Source organism: Peromyscus maniculatus, chromosome 5 (assembly GCF_049852395.1).
Source record: "Peromyscus maniculatus bairdii isolate BWxNUB_F1_BW_parent chromosome 5, HU_Pman_BW_mat_3.1, whole genome shotgun sequence".
Taxonomy (NCBI): domain Eukaryota; kingdom Metazoa; phylum Chordata; class Mammalia; order Rodentia; family Cricetidae; genus Peromyscus; species Peromyscus maniculatus.
The window spans coordinates 64247416-64258231 of NC_134856.1; the positions used below are offsets into that span (position 1 = coordinate 64247416).

Genomic DNA, 10816 nt, shown 5'->3' on the forward strand with positions numbered 1-10816 from the left:
TACTTGCTATATAGATCAAGCTGGTCTTGAACTCATGGCAATCCTTGTACCTCAGACTCCTGGGTACAAGGGTTATAGGCATTTCCACCATGCTTGGCTAGTTTTATTTCTTTATTCATAAGCTGCAGTTTTCATTTCTTTTTCTTGCCTTATTGCATTTTCTAGGGCTTCCAGTTAGATGTAAAAAAGCTGTCAGTAGTAAAGGAGACCACCATTCCTCATCTCTGATCATAACAGGAAAGCTTTTAGTTATTCACTGTTAAGTTTCATATTAGCTGTAGGGTTTTTTTTTTTTTGGTAGACATTCTTCTCTATAAAGTGGAAGTTCCCCTCTGTTGCTAATTTCTTGAGGATCATTTTTTGTGAATGGATGTTGACTTTTGTAAAATGCTCTGAATTTGTGATATGATCATTCCTTATTTGGCTCATTGTGGTGGATTACATTAATCTATTTTAAAATATTGAATAATCTTAAATACTGAGAATAAATTCTACTCATTTGTGATATGTAGTTCTTTTATACTTGCTGGATTTAATTTGCTAATATCTGGTGGTGGTTTTCACATCTAAGCTTATAAAAAATGTGAGATAGCTGGGAGCTTCCACTGCTCCAGGTTTCTAGCTCATCCCAGAGGTGTCCCCCGATTCCAGTTGTCTCTCCCAGTACTCTCTCCCTCCATCCTCCCCTCACCTGATCCCTCCTGTTCCCATACCCACTCACTTCCACACCCATCCACCCTATCCACTGGCAATGTCAACTCTGCTTCCCCTCACAGTGAGATTCATGCATCCCCCCAAAACACACACACCTCCTGGAGCCTTTCTTGTTACTTAGTTTCTCTGGGTCTGTGGATTGTAGCATGGTTCTCCCCTTTTTATGGCTAATATTCACTTATGAATTCACTTATACCCATGCTTGTCTTTCTGAGTTTTGCTTACCTCACTCAGGATGACCTTTTCTAGTCCCATCCATTTGTTAGCAAATTTCATGATGTCATTGTTTTTAACAGCTGAGTAATGCTCCATTGTGTAAATGTACCACATTTTCTTTATCCATTTTTCAGTTGAGGGACATCTAGGTGGTTTCCAGCTTCTATTATGAATAAGACTGCTATGAACATAGTTGAGCAAGTGTTCTTGTCATATGGTAGAGCATCCTTTGGGTATATGCCCAGGCATGATATAGCCGGGTCTTGAAGTAGGTTGATTCCCAACCTTCTGAGAAACCGGCATATTGATTTGCAAATGTGAGTAACCCTAGCTAAGACTCCTAGCAATAGGGGATATGGAGCCTGACCAGCCATCTCCTGTAACCAGGCAAGATTTCCAGTGGAGGGACTGGGACACCAACCCAGCCACAAACTCTTCGACCTACAATTTGTCTTGCCTACAAGATGTGCGAGGGTAAAGATGGTACAGAACTTGTGAGTGTGATCAACTGATGACTGGCCCAGTTGGAGACCCATGGGTCTCTTTGAGAGGAAGTTCACCCCTGAGGGCCAGAACCAGAGGTGGGATACCCCAGAGACCTGGGATAGAACCATACCCAACTACCAAAAAAAAAGGTCAATGAAATGATTCCTTTTTAAAAAATATTTTTATTTCATAATTAATTTAATTTTACATGATGCCTAATGATATTCTGCTATACTCAGGCGACTAGCCCAACTATCATCAAAGAGGCTTCACCTAGCAACCAATAGAAACAAAAGCAGAGAAACACAGCCAAACATTAGGTGGGGTGGAGGAATCCCGTGGAAGAGGGGGAGGAAGAATTGTAGGAGCCAGTGGGATCAAGGGCACCCCAAGAAAACCCACAGAACCAACTAACCTGGGTTCACTGGGGCCCACAGAGACTGAACCAACAACCAGGGAGTCTTCCTTGGACTGACCTTGGCACTCGGCATATATGTTACAATTGTGTAACTTGGTCTTTTTATAAGACTCCTAACAGTGAGAGCAGGGGCTGTCTCTGACTCTGTTACCTGCTTTTGGGACCCTTTCCTCCTTCTGGATTGCCTCATCCAGCCTTAATAGAAGAGGAGGTACCTAGTCTCAATGCAACTTGACATAGGATGGCTGTCTGATATACGTGGGAAGCCTGTCCCTGTATCTGAAGAGAAACAGAGGAGGAGGGGTGGGGGTGGGGTGGGGGGAAACTGGGAGGAGAGGAGGGAGGAGAAACTTTGGTTGGGATGTAAAAACAAACAAAACCAAAAACATTTCTAACTCTCTTATCTTACGATGTATTTGTTTGATTTGGGATACTTCCAGAGTAGTGCTGATCTTGTAAAATAAGTTAGAAATTATTTTCTCTGCTTCTGGAAGAGGCTGTGGAGGAATAGTATAATTTATTTCTTCAATATTTGGTAGAGTTCACCAGTGAGCCTATCTGGACCTAATGCTTTTGGTTTTATAGTGGCATTGATTTACTGACTCGATTTAGTTAGTAGACATGCTCCTGTTTAAATTGTTTGTTTCCCTTTGTGTAGATTTTGATAGATTTATCTTTGAAGGAATCGATCCATTTTTGCCTTAGTTATCAAACCTGTGAGCATAGAGCGTTTCAATGTCTATTCTTCTAAACGTCTCATGTCTGTGTGGTTTGCATTTCTACCGCTTCTTTCCTTCATAGCACTGTTAATTTAGATTTTCTCTGTTTTTCTTGTTTAATCTGGACAGAAAATTGTTGATTTTATTAGTCTTTTTCAATGACCAGCTTTAGTTTTTGTGGATTTTTCCCATCAGTTTGTTACTTTGGACTTCCTTGATTTGTGATCCATTTTTAAATTGTCTCTTCTTTTAGTTTGAACTTAATTTTCTATTTGTTTTAATTTTTGTGTGTATGTGTGTTCAACCTACAGTAAATGCTTACTATTGATGGATGACACACGAAACTTTAAAATAAAAAGATCCATGGTTATCTTGTGACTTGGGAGTAACAAGAGATAAAAATGTGAGGAATTTGCCAGTTTTTACAAGGCAAGTCTACTGGCCACCAGGTTCCTTAATTTCTTTGTTTATATGAAAAAGATCCTCATTTCTTCTTCACTTTGAAAGGTGAGTTTCAGAAGGAACAGAGTTCTGAGCAGGTGTTTGTTGTTGTTAATCTCTCTGAACACTTTGCTCCCGTCTCCTGTCTCCATGAGGTTTGTTTCCTTGCATGAACTGGCTACAATTCTTAGCTCTGGGCTTCTACAGAAAGATCTCATTGCCTCCTTCTCAATTTTTTCAAGTTTGCTATTAATTTTCTGTGGTTTTCTGGAGTTCAAATTTCATATGCCTCTGTCGTATCCGCCCCCCAATATTCTATTAATTGCTCTTCCCTGAGCTTCCTGGATCTGCATTGAGTGTGTGAGATCAATCAAGAGAGATTTTAGATTCTTGTTCAGTATGGTTTTGCCGACTTCTCTCTCTTTTCTCTTCCTGCCCTTCTTACCGTGCGCCTTTTGGCCCTATTTCATGATTCTTGTGTATTCTGTCTCTCCTATTCAGTATCTTCTCTTTGTTTTTAGGTTTTAGGAACTTCAGTTGTCATAACCTCAAGTTCAAAGACTGTCCTCAGCCAAGTCTAGTGCATGAATAAGTAAGTGTCTTGTTCAGGTAAGTTTTTGTGTGATATTAGTATAGGGTGTTCCACAAGGGAGTTGTTTAGAGATTCAAACAAAAGAATTTACAAATTAAACCATATTATTATGTCTGGTACTTGCCCCATGTTAACCTAGTGTAGCTGGGGCAGGGACAGTCACACATAAATACATTTGGCCATGAGCTAGGAGATGAATTAGGGTAACAAATCGATGGGAATTTATTTAACCATCCTCACTGATTTTTTTTTTTATAGTTTTGATTTTTTTCATGATAAAACAGTTGAAAAGAGGTTCAGAGAGAGGGGGAAACAAGTTCAGATTTTGAGGTGCCAGAGAAGAATGATTCCTAAGCCCCCTAAAAGCCTTTACAGACGAGGCAAGTGCCCACCTGCCCAGTGTTCTGCTTAGGAGCTCTGCCTTCTTCTCCTCTTGCCTGGGTTAGCTCGGCGCATTCCACTTCTCTGAAAGTAGCTGTCTGTGGCTGCCTGCACAGCTCAGGGACCGTCCCTGGTGTGCTGTTAATCAACTTGGCTAAACTGCCACAAAGTCTAGAGGTCACTGATCCTTCCCCATTCTGCACAGTGCTATTGATTCCTGCCTGCTGCTCCATGGTCCTGTGACCTCTTTGAATGCCCCGTGGCCTGCGCTTCCTGTCCCTCAAGATGTGTAGGCCTGCACCTCTGTTACCCTTGCTGCAGGGTCTACAGTGAGGTGCCTGCTAAGACTTCCAGAGCCACGGTAAGGTTCAAGGTTGGTGCTTCTCACAGAGGGCTTCATTGCCCCTCTCCACACAGTGCTTAGACTGACTAGCTGGATTTCTTCAGAGCCCGGGATTTGGGGGCTGTCGCATTGAAGCCTGACTCTAGCCTCAGAGATGATCTTTCTACGGGCTGCATTATTTATGCTTGTCCTAAAGCCTCCTGAGGGAAGTGTGCTTTGGCCCCTGACAAAGACAAAGGCCTCCTAGCTGACCTCAAAACATTTCCCTCCACATCTCCCCACTGAGATAATTTGCTGAAGTTTGCTTTTTATTTTAGTTGCTTGAGATGGTTTCATTTTTGAGGGACCAGAAAGAAACACCTCTTTGGGGATTTACGGTATCCATTTTAAATAGGTTAAAAAATATACCCCACAGACAGCAAGTATAATTTTCAAAGACAGGTTCCCGAAGACTTGGGGGCAATGAATTACAGCCTTTCCCAAGATAAAGAAGACAGATTGCATCAAGGAACTGGAACTCATGGGGAGAATGAATGAGAGCCTGGCCACAACCGTCCTGAGGTGGGTTTACACCTCAGCTCCAAGCGTTTGTGAATGTTAGGTTTAACTTGAATGTTAGGTTTAACTTGCCGTTAATTAACGGATGCTAGTTGCATGCACTTAGAAGGTGCAGTGTGATATTGTGGCCCATCTGAATTTTATGCAGAGATTAAATGGAGCCAGCGAAAGCATCCATCACCCCACATGCTTGTCATTTTATGTTGGTGAGCAAGTGTGACATCACTCTAAAGCAAATTCCTAGTAGACACAACATTTCTTGTTCAGCTGTATCATGACCGGTGCAGTGGATCTCAATGGGGCGTTCCCTCTGTGTAACTGGAGCTTCATAGCTGTGGCCAGTGTCTTGAGGGTCCATCTCTGGCACCTCTGAGCCTTCTGCTGTACTTGGACACTGGTCTCCCCAGTGACTACATGGGAAGGCTTGCCTCCTAGGGTGGTACTACCAGAGGAGTGGAGCCCCTAAGAGTTGGAGCCTTGTTGAGAACCTTAGGGCCTGTAGATGTGCCTCAAAGGGGAGGTGGCTCTTGTTCTCTTGTTCCTTCCTCATGAGTAGCTTTGCTCTGCCACAGGCTCTTCTCTTCACATATGCATGTGCCCTCCTTGCCAGAAACTCAAAGAATTGGGGCAGAGACATGTGGCTCTCTGAGTTCTAGGCCAGCCTGATCTACATAGCTAGTTCTGGCCTCCTAGGAATACATATTGACTCTCTCTTGCGCGTGCGCGCACACGCGCACACGCGCGCGCGCATACACACACACACACACACACACACAGAGACAGAGACAGAGACAGAGAAGTAAACTTATTCTCAAATCTCCAAGTTCCTCGGGAATTTCTTGGTTAAGTCATTTTCCTTTTATGAAATCATAAGATCCTTGTCATCTGGGTGCTAGAGCTGAGTCTGACATGATTTACAGAGTGGCCCAGACTGTGCACTGTGGTTCTCTGTAGGAGCCCAGCTCAGGCCGGAAACAGATACCTGCCCACCATGAAGTGGCAGCAACAACAGGGACAAGGAGAAAACAAAGCAGTACTCGCATAACTTCGCTCCAGGTATATGGAAGGTGCGTAGGCAGCCATCTCCACCTGTCCTCTCCTCTACAAGCACGGCACCTTCTGGGGAAAGTCAAGTCTGATCTCATTTTGCTCACTATGTATGCACATCTTCTAACACATATACACGAACACACGTTCCTCCCCCATAAACTACACAATCATGCACACAGATAACAAACATTGCCACATAGAAACACACATCCACAAAACCACACACACACACACACACACACACACACACACCTGTATAAACACAGATATCTCCCCACGCAAACACATAGCATCATACACTTAGCATATACATAAACACACATGTGGATAAATCCACATAAGCTATGTGTGTACAGAGAAATGCATGCAAACATATGCATGCAAATAAAGTATATGTAGACACAAAGGCACATTCATAGACACACATGTACACACACACACACACACACACACACACACACACACACACACACACACACACACCCCTACACCTGCCAGCTATCACATAACAATAACATGGAGGTTCCATCTTCTCCAGCAGCAGAAAACTGGTGGTGTCCATCATCACCCTCTCAAGGGAGGAATGTCACCATGGGGGATAGACCAGGCTCTGGGGCTGCTTCCTGAAGATGTGGGCCAGCATCTTCTGGTTGAGACAGACCACCCTGCTGAAGTCCATACAGGTCCCCACTTCTTCTTTCCTATCGATATTGCCTGGTTAGTTTATGTTCCTTCTAGGTTTTCAACAGAAACACTCCTAGTGTCTGTGAACTATATTCTAGCACTGACTTTTCTCCTTTAGCGGAACTGAAGCAATTTGTGTGCCCTGTGCCCATCCAGCTGCCTGGGAAGGCAGTTCCCTTCTACAGGGAACACCAGAAGTGGGTCACCTTGCCCCTGAACAATTGGAAGGAAGTTTCTTTTTGCTGCCACCTGCCTCCTCTCTCTGCCCGTCCTGATTTCCTGTTCAGTTCCTCAGGCTCTAGCCTGTGTCCAATTCCCCAGGGCCTCATTGCTGTCAGTTAATAATACCTTTCAATGCAGTTATTCTCAGGCTTTTTGCATTTTAATAGGACCCCCAGGGATTAAAATGCCCCAGAACCAAAAGAATGAATCTCTAATGGTGAAAGTCTAGGTACCAGTGACAGGTATTGTGGGGGACTTTATGAGGAGGGTTCTCTCAGAAGACAAGCACCAGGACAGCCTTCAGCTCCGCTGCCTTGGTATGGGAGGCTCATCCTCAGCTTAGGAATGTGAATTAATCAGCATCGAAACAGGGAAAATCGTAACCTCTGCCGATTCCAACTTCACATTTTTATCAGCTTTACCTACCGTCAATGGCTATGTGGGAATATTGGTAGTGTTTCCATGCTGGGAAAATTTTGCCTTATCTTCTGAGTGACCATGTGACAGAGGCTGTGGGGTTGGAAATACTTGATACTTGGGGGTCAGGTCTTATCCTGTTCTGAGGGGACACAGGAGAATGGCTGGATTCAGCTTGGCATGATGACACATTGAGCTGTTATTTCCAGACACATTTTGTACACGGACAAAAAAAAAAAAAAAAAAAGGCAAGGAGGCAGTCTATTCTTCTCACTATTGTTCAGCTTGAAGGATGTCAGATCTCTGCTCTGTATCTGGAACTCTCTATCGCTCTTTTTTTTTTCCTCCCCTTGCTAAGTAAACAGCAGAGCTTCATCCATTATTCAGCTATCAGGGGCTTGTCAGGGTTTTCTGGCCGTGGAACTTGGGAGTTCTTACATTTCTTTAAAACTGTGGAAAAAAATGTATTTGCCAAAAGCCTGGAAAGGGAAATGAAGAAAGATATCAACTCCTACAATATAATTAATCCTCTGTGCCTCTCACCCCAGAGGGCTAACTCCAGTCTTTCTTTAGTAGTGGGAATTTAGTTTCATTTCTGGTTTTGGTTGTCATTATTCACACTTAAGTACCTGTGGCAAGTACTATGGAAGAGCACGATACTTGTAAACAGGTTTGGGGCACACAAGAAGGAAGAAGGGCTTTGAACTGTGCCTGTGAGGAAAGACCAGGGGCTGCTGTGCCCAGCTCTCTGGTAAGGCTTGCAGACAATGTCATCTCCATACACCGAGTGGTCCAGATCCTGCTTTGGAGAACTCTTGGGAGGCTTTCTGCAATATTCCCATGTTATTACATGCTACAGTTAAAAGTCATCTTTTGGAAAAGACTTTTCTAGCTTAAAAGTTACATGTCAAAAAAAAAAAGAATTTTTGAAAGGCATGTGAAAGTCTTACACACACAAATATATGCATTTGACTGCTTTTATCTTTTGTACCAAGGAGAGTTGACCTTTGCCTTTGGAAGTACAGAACAAATGAGAATATAGACAGCTGCATGGTCTCTACACATCACTTCTGCCTACTGACAACAGCATCTATAAGCCTCTAAGATGCCACCCAATGAACGGGACTCTGGCCCCTCCAGCCACGGTGTGTATATGTAATGGGTTCTAGATACAGAAATGAAACGTTGAAGTGCAGCAGCTACATTCACTATGACAATTAAAGCTGACCCCCTCAAGCATGGAGTTTGGGGACCCTCAGATTTCTGAAAGGTTTTTAAATTGTAAAACATCATTGGAACATAAAGTGCTAAAATAATGTACTGTTTTATGCGTTCCATAATAACTGATATCAAACTGAAGCTATTATTATTAAATGCACCAGAGAAAAGAGAATAGCTTATCTCCATGAGCCCGAATTAATGGATTAAGGAAAGGAAACAAACTCCATTCTTGTTCAAATTTATTTACTTTTGAATGTGATTCCTGTTAGAGTAGTAGAGGACTATAAACTTGATGTAATCATAATTCTAAAAGCCACTTAAAATATCCTTTTCTGGTAGATACTTGGGAAGCCCTTGCTGTCTGTAGGAAGGGATGCTGAGAGGGATGTGGTTGGAGACTTATACAGTGCATGCACAGCCGTACATCCCAGGAGTGTGTGTGTGTCGCCCCAAAGAAGAGAACGTCTTGGGAGAAAGCCAGAGAGCCTCGTGCATTTCAACATATTTGTCAATGGTTGTATGAAGAGAAAGAAGGTACCTACACAAGTCCAGGAAGACAGACAATACAACTGATGCTACTGTCAGGATTTCACACGGAGTCCAATAAAAACAAATGTCTGCACACTCACAGTTCAGGGGCTGGGGGTGAGAACATAAACGTATCATGGGTTCTCACAGTTTAGCTGGGAGAGATATGTAGAAGCAAACTGAGGTGCAATGAAAGGCTATGCCCTGAATCCAGCCCCGCTTTAATTTAAATTTGTATTAGTGAGTGACATTCATCTGTAGGAACCTCCACCTCCCTACCTAGGAGGTGGGACTGTATAAGCAGCGCACCTACAATGAGCCTTCCTGGAACAATGTGCATATGTGCTCAGCACAGAAGCACTTCATGTTTCAGGCACAATGCTGTTACTATCATCATAGTAATGAGTAAGGTAATAATAGATCTGGTTCTTGCCCCCCCTCCCCGTGTGTGTGTGTGTGTGTGTGTGTGTGTACACGTGCATGTGCGCGCAGGCGGGGGGGGGGGGGGGGCTTGTTCCTGGGTCAGTGAGTACACATATGTACGTATGCATATGAAGGCTCAAGAAGAGCCTCAAGTGTCGTTCCTCAGGAGTCCACTCACCTGTTTTTGAAGACAGGATTTCTCACTGGCCGGAAATCTCTCTAATAAAGCTAAGCCAGGTGGCCAGGAAGGCCCAGGGATTCACCCATCTCTTCCTACCCAGTGCTGTGATTCCCATGTGCTCTGCCATGCCTAGTGTATTCAAGTGTGGATTCTGGGATTGACTCGGGTCTTTATGCATTTGCAGCAAACGCTTCACTGACTGAGTTATCTCCCTAGCTGAGATATCTGATTCTAACAGGTGGTCAACAGCTAACTGGGAAAAAAATGATGGGTTTTAACACTCAGTTTGAGCAGTATGCTCTGCAGGTAAGGAGTGGGGAAGTTGGCTGAACAAACGCTTGTGTGAAGTGTATTGAAGGCTTTTGTTAAGGGAAAGCCTCCTTGTCATCAGCATGGCAATGGCTTTGATAAAGATAATGGAGGGACTAATGAAAGCGCACTGCAGGTCACAGGAGGGAGAAGTTCCTTGGTACTTGAGAGGGACTGGATCCTATATTTAGGAAAAGGCTGAGTTCTGAAGAGTTGACTATGATGGGATGGATGTGGTGGGTGGGGCCATGGTATTATGGAACATGGAGCTCCAAGGTGACAAAGAATGCTGATCAGATGTACAGGTCAGATTTGGGAGCTCTAAGTAACTGTTTTAGGTGGTCTGGAGGCTTGACTAAGGATGTCACTCAATTATCTGAACACTTGGTTCCCACTTAGCGGTACTGTCTGGGAAGGTTTGGGGGGTACCTACTTGCTGAAGGAAGCCCATCACTGGGGGATCTGAGAGTTCATTGCCTCACCCTGCTTCCAATTTATTCTCTTCTGCTTGAGGTTGAAGGTGTGATCACATGACATTCTGCTCAGGCCATCTATTATCATTTCTCCCCCTTCTATCATGGGGTCCCTTTCTCACTTTGGAACTGTAAGCCAGAATAAACTCTTGCTTCTGTAAGTTGCTTTTGATCATGGGGTTTTACCACAGCAACAGAAAGATCACTACTAAAGATGGGTAGTTGGCAGGTCAAAGGTGCCAATTTTATTACTGAGGCGACTGAGCGACAACACAAAAAGGCCCACAGTGTGAGAAGGCTTTAAGTACTAGTACTCCGTAACATCCAGGGCCATGTTAGGTAATGTCAGGATTGGTCAGTTAAGAGGCGTAGGAGAGGAGACCACAGTTTTAACTCTCCTTGAGGCAGACAATTCAGTTTTGGCTAGTTTTAAAAATTCC

The 10816-nt window shown here is 43.7% G+C and overlaps 1 long non-coding RNA gene across 1 annotated transcript; it reads left to right on the top strand.

The window, feature by feature from the left end:
• Nucleotides 1-3513: 3513 nt before the first annotated feature.
• Nucleotides 3514-9421, top strand: LOC143273162 (uncharacterized). The gene is made up of 3 exons (XR_013051069.1): nucleotides 3514-3586; nucleotides 4173-4328; nucleotides 8237-9421. It is a non-coding gene; the product is annotated as an uncharacterized LOC143273162 (long non-coding RNA).
• The last annotated feature ends 1395 nt before the right edge of the window (nucleotides 9422-10816 follow it).